At 36.7% G+C, this 16,891-nt stretch overlaps 1 protein-coding gene across 6 annotated transcripts in view; it reads left to right on the forward strand.

The window, feature by feature from the left end:
• Positions 1–16,891, forward strand: part of Fgf12 (fibroblast growth factor 12) — a 559,941-nt gene that overhangs the window by 313,521 nt on the left and 229,529 nt on the right. The gene's annotated exons all lie outside the window — the stretch shown is intronic.

Consider the following 16,891-nt stretch of genomic DNA (forward strand, 5'->3'; position numbering starts at 1 on the left):
CTAGTTTCTCCATTCTTCCCTACAATAGGCTCCTCTGCAGAGGCATACGATGTATAGAAAAGTTAAAAAAATTGGAAGCTGAGAGAGATATAGTTGAGATATTTAAATGTTATTATCTTTGGCTTTCTAGTCTGAAAATTATGATGATACTTAACTTGGCTTAAATTGAGAAAGTAATTATTTGAAATGAAAAATTTATAGCACTTCAAACTGTCTGCATGTAGGAGGTACGGTGACCATCCTATTTAGTTCCCAGTGTACAAACACGAGTTCATCAAAATAATTGTAGAGGGTGTTGCTCGCAGTCAAACACAACAACCCAGATTTGGTATGATAAAGCCAGAGTAAAATATCCTCAGACTAGATTGGTATTTAGCGACTCTATGAGCCCTTCAGGAGATCACTTTATTCCTCTGCACATTAATATTTGGTTAGCTGTCCTTGCAACTGCTGTTTTTTAATGTGCTTTGAGAAAAGAACTTTATAATTTCACAGTAGGAATTTTATTATTTTTTAATGTTAACCAAACTCTTAGAATTTTCATAAGAGGCTTTTGCCTGCATTGTAAGTGAAGTCTCCAGTTGATCTATACCTCAGCTGGATTGATTCCAGTGATTTCACACTGGTAGAACTCACAGCAGGTGAACTATGTGCTTGAAGACCTTTCTGTGTTTAGTTTTAAGACCTCTGAGCATATTGTTGTTCACAGTTTCACTTTACAGTCAGTAAACTTGATGTAATGAAGTGATGCACGTCCTGCTAATTCCCAAATGGAAATTTTCTTTGTTCTCTTGAGCTCATGCAAGCCCCTATTCATCATGCAGACCTACTCCTAAGCAAAGTCTCTACCTTCGACCACTCTTTCTGTGAGTCTCTAATTACTGCACTGTACTGGTTTACTGAAATAATTTATTTCATGCAGCTTTTGGACTTGGTGATAGCTGGATCCATGAGGCCTGGGATATTTTTGTGAACATTAATGACTGTTGAATAATATGGTCCTAAGTGGTCTTACTTGGTTTTGTTTATTTCTCCCCCTCTTTTCTTTGCTGTGATTTCTCCTGAATGAGCTCATCTTTATTAATTTCACCTGTCTTCTCTATAGGCCTCATCCATGGATTGACATTTGAGCCCCTTGTCCAAATCTAACTACATGCTGGATAGCTCCTTATAGATGTTCCACCAGTAACCTAATACAGCTTGCCTTATTGTGAAATTATCTGCTTCCAAGTTTCAGTCTGTATCTTTTTTTCCTGTCTCAGAGAATAGCACCACTAATGATATCCAGTAAACACTCAGCACATATTGGTAATTTTTTGACACTGAGCTCTTTGTCTTCCAAGTTGGGAGCTCTATGTATCCTTGACCTACTCCTTTTTACCATTACATCCAGCACACCCAACAGATCCGATCTTATCTCTGCAAGGTTTCATTCCTTTGTTCATTTATCAAAGGCCTCCCTGGAATGATAAGGGATAGTAAAATGATTTAGGAGTAGTCATTGAAAACACCCTGAATGTCATGTTATATTTTCCTATAAATACTTTTGCTAAGGTTCCCAGCTGTTTATGAAAGCACCTTAAATGGCCCTATGACTCCCTGAAATCCTGTCCCTTTGCCAGTCTCTTTATGGTTATTTTTGTGTACTTACCCACAACCCCCACACACTTTTAACATAGATTTGAGCTATTCCACGGAAAATGAGAGGAATTTCCAGGGGCAGTAATATGATGATAATAAACACATAAATGAACAAATGTAGATGGGAGACCTCTGGCTTCATGTCCTAGCATTTTACAGAAACTTTTACATTTTACAGAAATAACTGACATGAAAGGGCTTTCCCCCATCCCTCAATTTTGATATTTCCCTCTCATTTTTTTAAACAAAAAACAGCTGCTTCAGATGTACTCTGATCTAGGAAAATAGGACTCATGGACGAATCCTTTTCATAAATCAATAAGCCTCCGACTCAGTCAACCTGCTGGAGCTCTTTTTTGGCCTACCTGGATTATAATAGGAGCTTGGTTTAGAAGAAACATTTTATAATTGCAATGACATCTTGAAAACATTATATTTAAATAAAAGTATATTAAGTAAAAGAAATGCTTTTGATGACACATATACTGTGAATTATGAGTTTTAGTAGATACCAGATTTAGTTCACCATTTGTCCCTAGGTTCAATTTTGCATCATTATCTATTTTCATTGCAGCTTGTACCTGATGTCACTGGTTTATAACCTCTAGGAAATTACATATTTGGAAATGTGAATTTTACACTTAATGAATCATAAGATCATGCCTGTATGTGAAATAAGTATTTAAAATTGATTTTTAGAGGAATTAAAGTGAAATTACTTTTGGTGTTTATTACTTTTTGTTTTCCTAAATTCATTAACACTAAGACTAGGCATTACTAGAATCGTTTTGAAGTCTAATGTGGAAAAAAGGGATGCTTATGTTGAAAAGATAGCAAGTAAGGGCTTCTCCTCTGAGGAAATACGTAGTTATGGTTTTCCCAGACCTCTTGAAAACTGTGAATATATATTGATTTTAGGTGTTTTACATGTGTTTGTCATCCAGATATAATTCAATAAATAAATGATTATCTTTTTACTTGATTGCCTTTATTTCTTTCCTATTCTTGGTTTATTTTTTCAATAATTCAATATGCACATCAATATCAGGAAATAAATGACAACATTTTGACATTGTTTTATATTTCATAATATATAAATAAAATTTTTAGTTGATTTTATTATTTTTACATGTGTTATTATTTATTTATTAAATATTATTATTAAATATTTTATTTTTATTTATTTATTTGAGAAAGAGAATGAAGCAGAGGAAAGAACACAGAGAGAGAGATAAAGGGCATGCCAGGGTCTCCAGCCACTGCAAACAAACTCCAGGTGCATGCTTCCTTTGTGCATCTGGCTTACATGGGTCCTGGGGAATAGAACTGAGGTCCTTTGGCTTTGCAGATAAATGAATTAACCACTAAGCAATCTCTCCAACCACATGTTTTATTTTTTAAATGAGTATATTTTTCAATATGTTGTCTGATACAAATCTTTTTTATTTTTTAATTTTAATTTTTTAGTTATTTGTAAAAGAGACAGAAAAAGATAGAGAAAGAGAGCAAAAGAGAGAGAGAGAGAGAATGTGTGCAAATTTTGAGCACATTATTCTGTTACCTCAGACAAAAGAAAAGAAGCTAACAGAAAAAAAAAACTACTTAATATATGTGTAGCAACCTCTAATGCTACACAATTTTTTTAAATAAAATAAACTAATAATTCTAATACCCACTAACAAAACTATTGGCTTTCTATACTGGAGATTGCATTGATTTGGATTCTTAATCTTTGCTTGTTTTCATAAACATATTTTATGTATTTTCAATTGCATAAAAGTAGTAAAAGCTTCGTGTTAGGATACTTACAGAATCATTCTTTTAAAGTTATGACATTTCAGTTTTATTTGGTTATTTCACAATAACAATGCTGATTTAATAAGATACTTAGGTAAGACATACAATCTATTTAGAAATTATCAAAGTTTTTTAAAGAAAACATGAACTTTTGAATTAGTTTATTAGTGAATCTTTCATTTTCTATTTTCTCATCTGAACCCAAAAAGGAAAATATCTTTTTGATATTTAATCACTTAACTACATGGTTTGGTTCATTAGAACCTTAATATACTAAGCATTTTATTACCTTTTAAAGACCTACACAGCACTAGGTCCATTAACATTCCTTTATGGTTGATGGAAATGGGTATGAGGCCTCCATCCCTCCCTAAGGAGGTGTTTGTAGTTAATGGTTGCTGAGGAAGCAGGGGACATTTTGTTTTCATGGTGGTATAAGTTTCATGTGTTCTGATGAATAATCCCCTGCCCTTGTTTATGCAGGCAACCCTAATTAAATGCAGTAGATGATATAAAGGACACAAGGCAAAATGACATCAATGTGGAACTGGAACTATCTGGGAAGAAGTAGTTAGTTCAAGATGGATAGGGAGAAGGGACATGAGAAGGCAATAGGAGATTTGATCAAATATATATTTTGTGTAAATTTGTCAAGTAATTTTTGAAAACAATTGCGTTTCTGGTCCTAGGGACATAGCTTATTCAGTAAAGTGTTTGCTTTGAAGGACTTGAGTTCAATTCCCTCAGCCCTTACAAAAATGGCACACATAGTAGCATGTAGCTGTTATACCAGCTTTGAGATGGCAAGGCTAGGAAGACTCTTGAAGCTCTCTGATCAGCCAGTCTAGCCTCATTAGTGAACTCTTTGCATGATGAATGACCCTGCATAAAAAATGTGGATGGAATTCTTGTTTTTATTTATTTATTGGAGAGTAAGAGGGAGAGATAGAAAGAGAATGAATATTCATGTGTCAGGGCCTCTAGCCATTGCACAGGAACTCTAGACGCATGTGCCACAATGTCTACCTGGCTTACATGGGTACTGGCAAATTGAACCTGCATCCTTAAGATTCACAAGCAAGGGCCTTAATCATTAAGCAATCTTTCCAGCCAGTGTATGGTATTCTTGATGGATGACATCCAAAGTTATCCTCAGGCACCACATGTCATAACGCATGCATGTCCACTTGCACACATGTGCACCTACACACACACACACACACACACACACACACCTATGAAAAAATTTCATGCTTTTCAATAGTTTCTAACTGGTCTTAGATTTGTCACTTCTGTTCTGTGAAATCACTAAAGTGCCAACTGTGAGGTGTCATTCCAGCTCTTCCTCTGAGAAATCGTTATAAAACTTTAACCAGCTCTGCTGCAGTGTACCAATAGGCAGGCATGCCAGGGCATGTCCTGATTCACTGAGAGTAATGGAACTTGATTATGATCGTATCATAATCACGTGTGAGCAGGAAGACCGTGAGCGTGTTCTGGTACTCTTTTGAGGACAGTGAAGCTCCTGCCAGCAGTTGCCCATTTTAGTAGTTTTATCATTGTTTATAAGGTTATTTATCACGACATTAATGTCAATGCTGAGGGGGTACTGATGAAGCTGTGTCGAACAGATGCCAGGTTTGACGTTAACGCCAATGTTAAAGTACGTAAAGCCCCAGCCCTGTGTCTGGAGCATGGACTCCATCAAGAGGCATGTATTGTGTGTGGACACTTGCGACTCCATGCTGTGAATCCATGTGAGGACTCCAGCAGTGTTGGTTGCCTAAAGCCCAGTGTTAAGTGGTCAACAAACTTTAGTGTGGTTTTGCTCTTCTAGTTTTTGCCTCCAACACCAGTGTTCATACAAGGTTGTCCCTCCAAGTTGTCTGTTTATTAAGTAATTCAGAAACTGTTTAACTTCTGAACCTATTCAGTTGGGCATTTCCAGCTGGGTTCTTTAGGTACCCATCTTGTTCTATTTATACATTGTCATTATATAAAAGCAAAGAATAGAGAAAATAAAACCAATTTATAAGTCACTCCAGTAATGATTATATCAGAGCTAATTTTTAAAATAAACTTCCACATTTATTTTTATTCTGCTTGATTCTAGTTGGGTGATAGAACTTTATGTCTACCATAAATTTAACAAAATGAGGAAAGTACTTTTTAATGATTTCGAATGCTGTTTAGGAGGGTGAAGTTTATAAGCTTGGCATCCCTGATTCATAAATTAGTGCTTATGACAGCTGAAATCTGTGTAAGGAAAATGGAAAAAATGAAAGGAGACTTAAACAGTAATTTCAGCACTGTATTTGATATACACTCCCAAGCTGCAGAGCAAATAGCATATCTTGCATGTGCATATGGTCATGTACACTTAACATAAACATACATACATGAGTTGATGAGCTATGAAGAACAGTGTTCAAAACCTATGGAGTGTATATTTAACTCAGCCTAGAACTGTGGAATTAGTTCTGGAGGTGGAGAAAAGTCTGTTTATGTCACAACCATGTCATGAACGAGATGTATCATTTGTTTTTTACTGATTGACCCTCTTGAGAGCTTTCCATGTAGTATGAATTGGGCAAAGAAGCAGGTGCTTTACCCCTCTTAAACACAATATCCTTAATATTAAAATAGTTTAATGGAAATGCTAATGAGTACTTTAATTCACAGACAAAGCCTTTTTCCTGGACCCAACTCTCATCGGGTATAATGTACATGGATCAAGAATTGAGGAACTCATGGTGCATGTTCAGCTGGGGTCCACAATACTCTATTCTAACCACATTGTTGATGTCTGGAACTCGAGAAACTCTTGCCCAGCTCTCCTTGCCATTACAAGAGCAGTGTAGTTCTCTTCCCTGTCACGATTTGCAAGGGAAAATGTCAGTTTACAGGCTATATTAAGGGGTGTGGATGGTGAGTGGACATGTGTGATTCCATGGTGTGAATCCATGTGAGGACCCCAGCAGTGTTGGTTGCCTGGAGCCCAGGATGAGAAGTATTCTGAGTTATGAACTGAGGGAATGCTGCCTCATTTGCTGCAAGACTAGAGTAAAAGAAATGTTTAAATTAGGCAGGTATCCAGTTGTGGTGGTACATCCCAGTAGAATATTGATGAAGAGGCAGAGGCAGGAGGATCAGGAGTTCGAGGCCAGCCTGGGATACACATTTAAAATTAGACAGGTATAATTTTTGAGTAACATAATCAGACATGCTTAACAGCTAATTATCTTGATTTATAAACTTAAATATTAGTCAGATACTATGTTGGCCTTCATTATTCCTGAGCCTTACAACTATTAGGGGTAACTTTGTATAATTACCAACTTAAAAATTCATTTTATGGAGCAAATAATATATAGATATAAAATATTGTTAGGAAGTGTATTTACATTTACGATTAGTTATTATTTTATCATAATATAAACCATTAAACATGAGTAACACAGTTAATGTTATTATTGATAGTTGATTAATTCTATGCAGCCCCAGTACATGATGCTCACACAGTGCTCACACAGTGCAAATGCACGTCCCTCCAGTTGCCTGCATATTAACTATCTATCTGTCTGTCTATTTATCTATCTACCTACCTACCTACTTATCATCTATCTATCTACTTATCTATTTATCTATCTATCTATTATCTATCTAATATGTCTATGTCATCTATCTATCTATCTATCTATCTATCTAATATATCTATATCATCTATCTATCTATCTATCTATCTATCTATCTATCTATCTATCTATCATATACTTATCTATCTGGCAATCATCTATCTGCTGCCACTTCCTACAGATGAGGATATTGTAAACAGAGAAAGCAAGTGCTTACCCAAGAGGCAAGCAACAATGTTAGAGATAGAGTCGGCTGTGGGTGACATGTAAGACAAGCCCCTATACTCTTTCAGTTTGCATGGAGAGCACAGGGTAGCTGGCCGGAAAGGATTGTGTGTGATAGAAGATGCTTAGCCAGATTCATGGGCCGACATTCATTGGATCTTGTGTGAATGGCACTCATCAGAGGAAAACATGTGGTAGTGTACTAAAAAAAAAAAAAAAAATCCAGAAGCTCCTCAGTATAGTTAAAGAGGTTTATTTTTCTCTTTAAGAATTCTCACAAATGTACTGGAACTTGAGTGAGAATTGCTTGCTATAAAGAGGAGCTACCATATTTGGGAGCTCCTTGACACTTCTGCATCTGAATAAGCAAATTGACATCTGTTCTTTCCCTCTTTCCTTCTGTTTCAATGAAGATGTTTTATTCTAGCAGAGACTAGTTCTCCTGTGCTCTGAATCTCCTCCACTCTCGTCTCCACAGGGAAGATGCATTACCCTTATGAACTCGCTCTCCTGGACTTTTGCTGGTTAGGTGTTTGCTACAGTGTGTGTTCACATGACCTCCGGGTGGCACTTGACGTTGCTGGTCAGTCCTTCCTTTGAAATACCCATGACTCCCATTTTTCTGATTCTTCCTCAGTCTCCTTAATAAGGTGGCACCTTTTGTTCCATCTGTGTAGATTTCCATGGCTCTGAGCTGAGTCTGAAGCACTGTGTTCTGTCCTTTCTCTGTTGCTCAAAACCCAAAACTACTCTGCATGATGTCTTCAGACAAGCTCATCTGAGCTCTCACCTGTGTATTCAACTTCCACTTGATACTTTCACCTGGAAATATTTCAAACTGGGCTTGTAGATTGATGCTCAGATCTGTTTCTCTTCAGCTATTCACCTCGTCACATAATGCTGCCACCTACCTGGCTTAAGTCCATAACTATGAAATCCTACATGGTACATAAAAGGAGGTCTGTCCACAGAGGATTATCAGTGTTTACAGACTGGCGAGAATGACCAACTGGACTTGTTTTAAGTCTGCTTTTCACGCTCTGGTTTAGTAGCACGCCAGCATGTGGACAGTGCACAGGGCACACACAGGAGCAGGGATATAGGCTTGGAGGAGCAGCTCTTCAGTGGAACTGCACATCTTCAGCTCCCTTACCTCTCCCAGCAGCCTGCTGCGCTGCCACTCCATCCACCTCACCAGGGGAGCATGCTCTTCGGCTTAGTGAAGGGTAACCTCTTAGTTTTCTTTCCTACATTTTAATGGAGGAAAATGTATGTTATTTGGGGGGAAGTAAATTAGGTAAGGATCTACTCTATTAAGGAAATTCTGTGTCGCTAGAATTATATATTTCACTTTCTATTTTTGCTGCCCCCCATTTCCTTCTCTGCCTACATGCAAATAACAAGTGAATCAAGACAGTTCTACTTCCTCAGCTGCTGTCTGTCACCACAAATGCTAATCCAAGTCACTGTCCTGTCTTTATTAGAAGACTATAACTGTTGTCAGTTGCATCCATACCCATGCTTTCAGCTATGTATGCTCTAGAATTTTCTATGGAGCTGCTAAAATCCAGGTTAGGTTATATATTTTTATGTGTAAAACTTTTCTATGACTTCTTGAAAAAGTGAAATATGTAAATTGATATTATTTTTTTCAGAATAAATGTTATAACTCAAATAAGTAATTATTTTAGATTAATATATTTTTATTATTTAAAAGAAATGAGTAAGGTATATTGTGTAAATATGGCTTATAAGTGTTACATTATTATGATTGATTTAAGAGCATTCTCTTTGGCTGATTATTTGCTCTAGATTAGTAATAGTAAAAGGGAAAAGTGCTTGGATACCTAGCCATTTCTTTAAGTGATTTTGTATTTTTTTTCTTCCTTCCTTTCTTCTTTTTAAACAACATTGTGTTTCATTTCTGCTGAAAGTGATAAACACCACATTAATAATTTGCAGGAAAAGAAAGGCTGTTAGTTTTGAGTAGAGGAAATCAAAGACTATACTTGTTCATGAATATTTGGGTTTTTATGGCTATGTATTTGAGGTTCTACACTACCAGCATAGCTGTGCACAGAGGTCCAGACGTGGCTAGCCTGAGTGTAAAGGGACTACTGTGCCATTGTCTGGTTGATGGCAAGCCCAGTGAAAAGTGTTACTCTAGCTCCCTTTTTGAGTGTGCTTTTTCTGCTTCCTCCCCAGTACTGCCCCCACAAGACTTTTGATTTATTACAGCTTTCTTGTACTATGGCCTATAGTACGTTGGATGATCTATAATTATCTTGGACCACCATCAGCTCTTTTTTTAAACCTTTTTTATTGGAAGCTTCTATAATTGTAGACAATACATCATGATAATTTCCTCCCCTTCCTCACTTACCCTTCATTAATCCATTTCTCATCATATCCTTTCCCCCTCTCAATTAGTCTCTCTTTTATTTTGATGTCTGTCACCCTTTCCTCCTATTATGAGAATCTTGTGTAGGTAGTACTAGGCACTGCAAGATCATAGATATCATGGCCAAATTGTACCTGGAAGATTTTATTGTAAGCTGTCCTATGCTTCTTTTGGCTTCATTCTTTCCTCTACCTCTTCTGGAATGGACCTGAGCTTTGGAGGGTGTGATGGAGATGTTTCAGAGCTGAGCACTCTTCTGTCACTTCTCAACACTATGGTGCCTTTTGAATCATCCTAGTGGTCATCACCATCTGAAAGGAGAAGCTTCTCTAACCAAAAATGGGAGTAGCATTAATATGTGGGTATGAATGTTAAGAAAAGTGCTTACAGGGCTATTTGGTGAGCATAATATATGCATTTAGCCAGATACCTGCAGGCATATATATACCCCTAGGGCTCATGACCTCCCCTGTCATAGGCTTTTGACTAGGTTTTCAGTACCAGATGTGTATTCCCTCCCTTGGAGTGGGCCTGTAGTCCAATTAGAGAGTTGTTGGTTTCCACCATGACAGACATGCCACTGTTGCACCCATTGGCTCATTTGGCCTGGCTGGCCAAATTTAAGGCTTGCAGTGCCCAATGTTGAGAATCTTCACTGGTGATTTTTCTCTCTCCCACTGAACTACATGCAGCATAGCTTTTTTTAACTTTCTGTCAGCTGGTCTACAGGGAGGAGGTTTATAGCTCAGCTCCCGCTTGATTTCTCAGTGATCTTGTGACAAAGCATGTGGAGTCTTCAGCAATATGGTCTTGCTATCTATTTCTGGTAGGAAACCAAGAGCTTTGGCAATGGTCTGTACCCAGCCCCAGAAAGCAATGCCACATGTTCTCTCTCATGTGTGAATTCTAGCTACAAATGTTTAGACTTGTATGTGAGTTAGAGTAAAAATTGGTAGCAGAGGCCAGTAAGCTAGAGAGGGTGTATAAGGGAGGGAGTAAAGGGGAGGACTTAAGTAATGGTATTGTATATATGTAAATAGATGAACAAATTACTGGAGATGGAATGGCCTCAGTGAGGTCGGGGGAAGAGATTGAGTAAAAGAAGGGTGGGGCAGGGTTAATCAAAATTTAAGATGTTATGAATAAACCATATTGAAGTCTACTTTTTGGGTAATGTCACACCCAGAAGCCATAGATTGTTACTAGAAAAATTTCAGTGCCCGGGATGGGGTACCTTCCAGTGAATTGTTGGCCAGGGAGATCACTGATGCTCACTCTCACATTCTAAACTGCAGCCACATTTTCAGTGTTTAAAATCAACAAAGTCCTTTATGCCCTTGAACGTTTTCTCTTATTTATGACCTGGCATGTAATGTTATTATCTTTTGTTTACCATGTTTTCTTCTCCCTGATCTAATACATCTAACAAATTCAAGGTATTATTTTCACTTAGCTCCTGTCATGTCCTAAGGTGAGCCATGGTTTTTACTTCTCATAGAGAGTACATAATGCTCATTATTCATAGCATCCAAGATTATTTCAAAGGAGCTCTTATATTTGTAATTAATTGTAGAATTACTTATTTAGGTTCTGTCTTTCCTATGGCAGGGTCAATATCACCAGGATATGGTCCAAAATTGTCTTATTCACAGTTGTATTCCTTGGCATAGAACCAAGGAGAAGGAAGTTAAGGAAGAAAAGATTAGTGGAAGGATGGGAGGAATGAAGGGACATAACTTTTGTCTTGTACTTTCTTTTGATGGTGCATTTATTAGAACCTATGTGGATGGGGCTGCGGAGATGGCTCGGAAGTTAAGGGTGATTGCTTGCAAATCCTACCAGTCCAGGCTCAGTTTCCCAGCACCTATGTAATGCTGGACACAAAAATGACACATGTGTCTGGAAGCCATTTTCAGCAGCAAGAGACTCTATTATACCCATATGCACATACACATGTGCAAATAAATAACTATAAATGTAAAAATAATCATATGTGCTTTTTGGTTACTTGTACCTTGTTGGCAGTGACTCACATTATGGGTCACTGAAATAAAGATTACTTCCTAAAGCCAGTGGTTAAGTGGTCTTTGAAGAAATATGCCTGTCATATTGGGCTATGTGCTTTGTGGTAGCCACCAATTACACCTAGCTTTTGAACACTTAGAAATGGTTAGCTCTAAGTAAAATGTACTGAAATTGTTAAATATACAGTGGATTTTGATAACAACATAAAGAAAATGAATATAAAGGTCTCAGAAAATGTTATCTTTGATACACATTTAAGATATGTTAAGTCAAGTCCAATAACCATCACATAGTTCCTTTTCTAAATGTGACTACAATAAATTAGTACTGTAGTATTGCCTACAAGGTTTGCTTTGTGGTGTTGTCAGATATGACTACTGACCAAAGAGAATAATACAACATTCTTTCTCTTGCTACTAGACCTCAAGGCCAGAGAACACAATGTGGAGAATCGAAGACGCTGTTTTCAACATTGTTTTGCTAAGAAGTCAGATGCTCTACTTTCTTCCTATTGACTAATTAGGAGCTGATTTTTCTGTCATAAGTAGAAATTTTGTACATGAACACGATTTTTGAAATAGCATTGTCACATTCTTAATTTATGCTTTTAAGATATATATTTTTTTTATTGATTTATAAACACAGAGAGGAAGACAGAGAAGGAGAGACACACACACAGAGAATGGGAATACCAGGTCCTCTTGCCACTGCAAATGAACTTCATATACATGCCACACTTGGTGCATTTGGCATTATATGGGTACTGGGGAATGAAACCCCATTTGTCTGATATTGCAAGAAAGTACCTTAACCACAGAGCTATCTATCTAGCCCATTTTTTTTCTTATATACTTTCCTTTGTGAATTTCTTCTCTAAGCATCACTGTCTATGTTTCCTGTGTTAAATTCTGAATGTGGTTTGGTGTATTCATGTAAGCACATGAAAGCTGAGAAAGTTTCAAGATTTGAATACCATGAGTGTTTTCTTAATGTGAAAGAGAATGTTGAAATCAGCTATATATTATCCCTCCAGTCCTGTTTTAGAACTCTGGATTCCAAGAAGATGTCAGTCCATTAAGCACAAAGATGAAGTACAGTTAGCTCAAAGCTTTATCTGCAGCACAGTCCATTGTAATTCTTACTAATGAGATAAGCAGACAATGCTTGGGCACCTGGAACCAAAATTACACATCATCCACTTAATTATTAGCAGATATTATTAATTATTGTTGCTTAAAGTTGGAACTGATTTAAGAGTCTTTGAGATTTCTGGCACAGCCTGTAGTTTAAATCTTGTTACTAATATCTAGTTGTTTTTCCCCCAAGTACTAAGCTGTAATAAATGTTATAAACGACAGGGATATTGCAGTCTGTTCAAGTCTGGTTTGAGTCTGTTCATGTCTGAATATATTTTTAATACTAGATAACTAACACATAAGAAAAATTATGTTAATGACTTATCTTTAATACAAGTATTGTTTTAAAACCATTTAGATAGATGTGAAAAAGACCTCAGGATGAAAATCCTCTGACTTCTTTCATGAGAAAACTGAGGTATGAAGTGAACTGTGGAAGTAGTGGTGGTGAGGTTAGAGGCTCGGTTTTGTGCCTTCTAGTGCAGTGGTCGTGCTAACTTCTCCTGAGAATGCATCAGTGTCAATGGCATAACTAGAAATTAGTTTTGGTAAACTGGATAGATAAGGCAGACTCCTTAGGTATGTGAAATGTAAGAAAAAGGCCCCCCCCATACTTAATACTTATATTAACTTATATTAACTTATATTAATCTGTCTGTGTGTTTATGGGGGTAGGGAGTGCTAGAGACAGAGACAAAGAGATAGAGATAAATTTCCATGGTATTTTGGGGAATAGGTGGCTTATGAATTTTATTGCTTTGCTGCAGATATCCAAAAGAACTTAGAGACTTTGAAAGTGTCCCTCATGTTCTTATATTACTTTATTTTATTAGTGCAGATGTCAGAGTACAAAAGGACATTTTTAATAGACCATGATTTAGAGGAGATTTAGGTTAAAAATAAAACTGAGGGGAAAACACAGATCTTTACCTTATATCTGCTTCTGACCCAAGACAATTTTGACATTTTGCTAGTTGTTCTCCTAAATATATTATTACTTATGTTCATTAGCATGTTTGGTAAGTTAGGCTTGCATCCATGTATATGTTACATAATCATATGAGGAAGTTAGGCATGAATTATTGAAGCCAGATAAGAAGTGCTCAGTTCTGCAGTTACAATGGAATGAGAGAATTCATCATCTAGTTTCTTTTTGAAATCAGAATGTAAATGTCCCAGAAAATATTCTCAAAGTGTTTTCTTATAGCATAAAGAAAATGAACCCCTGCCCTATTACTTTTAGAAAAGCAATATAACCCAAATAGATATAATTCATTTCATGGATTACTTCTAAATCTTCAATTTTAAAAAAACAAACTAAAATTATGTTTATTATTAATATAAGGTTGATCTAGTTAGATATCTAACTTCAAAGGTAGTTATGCTTATATATGTGCATTCTTAAAATACTAATATTTTAAAAATGTATCTGGTTTAATTTTGGTGACTGTGTAATGCACACTAAAAGTCATTTTTCTATAGTGGGGGCTCCCACACTAGAAAATATCTCACTGCAAAATAAGGATGGGGAATAACAGCCTTCTAAGCAGTGATTTGTTTTCTCCTAGGGGCAATACTTATATTAACTTGTGATTCTCCTTGAAGCACCAGAATAGATGAGTTAAAGAAAAAGTTTTTTTTTTTTTTCTTTAAAATTTGAAGTTTGGTAATAAGTAACTCAAAAGTTCCACATTGTATTCTATGCTCCATGGGTAGTGTCTGGCCTTGCTCTCACTCCTGTACTGAAAACTTGATACTTGGGATGAGATGAGTATGTGGGGGTATCTTGGCATTTAGAGTTTCTTTTGTTTATGTCTCATTTGTACATTTTTAAGTATGACGAAGGTTTACTGTTAGTCTCGTAACTTACCATTTGTTAAAAAAAAACAGGAAGCATAAGAAAGATTGGTGCAGAAATGACAATACTTTGTTACATTCTGAGCTGTTACAAAATAAATACCTCTCACTTAAAATAGGCGCATCTGTAGGAAGAATGCAACAACACCAACAAGAACAAGAATTAACATGCATAGTTGAGCTCAGAATAAAGAGGGGGATCTCCTGTTGCTAGAATTGAAGAGGGAGTTTATATTCACAAGGACTAGCAGAAGGTGATTTTGTGTGCTTCATGGGGAATTATCAAGATTCAGATAAGATAAGGCATCAACATTTGGGTTTTGGGCAGAACCCTCATGCAGACACAGGACAGGAAGCCCTGGCCCTATATTAGCTAGGTAGAGGCTCACATGAGGTTAGAAGTAGTGCTCCTTCCTGAGAAGGAGTGACTTAACAAAATGCCCCACCTGTCACAGAAAATAGAAAGGAGCTTGATTCCACCAACAACAGTAATGGGTAATGTGTGGCTGGATAGCCTGACAATTTCCTAGGTGAGATCCACTATCAAATTCTAATTGATGAGTTGTAGTTCTTCTCTGAGACAGTACATCATGCTGCTTGAGGCCAATGCAAAGCCTTCACATGGAACCCTAGACTCCCACTAAAGAAAACTGCACAGTCTAGTCTATTCATTGAAACCAGACAAGAACATAAACCACCAAAAAGAAGACTGATGCACAACGAACTAAACAAACAAACAAAAAGTTATACTGCTAATTTCAAGGCAGGAGGCAAATCTGAAGTAAATTTAACAAGCATATTTGAAATATTTATTAATGGAAAGAAGCAGAAAGCACAAGGCAAAGAGAAATCCTAAGACTGTATGGAAATAAGCTAAGTTTAAAATGTAAGAATTATAATGCAGTAATTATATTAGGAAAGAAAAATCTATGCATGTACTCAAAAGTAGGCTATACACAATAGAAGAGAAAATTGCTGAATTTGAAATGAAATCAGATAAACCACTCTGAATGCTTCACTGAAAGATTAATGTATAAGTGGAAGACACTAAATGAGCATTTAAAAGAAATGAAGTAGAAAGACAAGCTAGAATACAATTTCACAGGAATTCTGGGAAAGAAGAGGAAAGACAGTGCCTCCTGTAACCAAAGAGATTAAAAAAGAACTTGCAAAGCTCAAAAGTTAATATGACCACCTTTACATCATATGGATTCCTTAAAAATAAAACCCAGACCTGAAAAATACTGAGACAAAGTCACATTATGACTAAAACAAAATTATCTAAAATCAATGGAGGGGGGACTAAATTACCTACAAATGAAAGAAAGATTAATTAAAGACTTACCACCTACAATGAGACTTGTCAGAAGACAATGGGATAATATTTTCAGAATGCTGAGGTAAATATGCATCATTTTAATGTTTCATAATCAGCTGACTACAATTAAAGAGATAGAAGTAGGGAAGAGGCAAGAAGGGAGGGGGATGCAGGGAGAGAGAGAGAGAGGTAGATTAAGCAAGAGAGAGTAATGACAAACAGAAACTTTTCTGATTTATTAGTCCTACTTACTGGTTTATAAGGAGGAAAATGAATCTGAGAGAAAGTGGTTGAAAGATGCAAAAGTGAGTGGAGAAGATGGCAAGCATGTTGCTATAACCATGTAGGGGAGCTGGGGAGATGGCTCAATGGGTAACGGTGCTTACTTGCAAAGCCTGCTGCCAAGGTTCAGTTCTTTAATACACACTCAAAGCCAGACACAGAAGTGGTTCACGCAACTAACATTCGTTTTCGGCAGCAAGAAACCTGGGAAAACAAACATACATACACAAATAAATTAAAAAAAATATTAACAAGTAACAATAACAATGACGTAGTTTCTTAGGTTTAAAAAGAAATTTAGACCCAAATAGGAGAGAATGGATTTCTGGGTTTCTAGATGTCTGTATGACTTGATAGTAGCTGGACAGTAATCCTTGCCCCTTGACTGTTTTAATTACAAATGCACAATGAATATGAAAGCATAGCTGAGTGTGGTTGTTCACACCTACAGTCCTGTTACTTTGAAGGTACGGGTAAGAGAATCTGCTATTCAGGGCCATCTTTGGCTACATAGCCAGCTTGGAACCAGGCTGGGTTACATGAGATCCTGTCTCAAATAAGCCAACCAACCAAC

The sequence above is a fragment of the Jaculus jaculus genome, chromosome 5, assembly GCF_020740685.1.
Source record: "Jaculus jaculus isolate mJacJac1 chromosome 5, mJacJac1.mat.Y.cur, whole genome shotgun sequence".
In the NCBI taxonomy this organism is placed as follows: Eukaryota; Metazoa; Chordata; class Mammalia; order Rodentia; family Dipodidae; genus Jaculus; species Jaculus jaculus.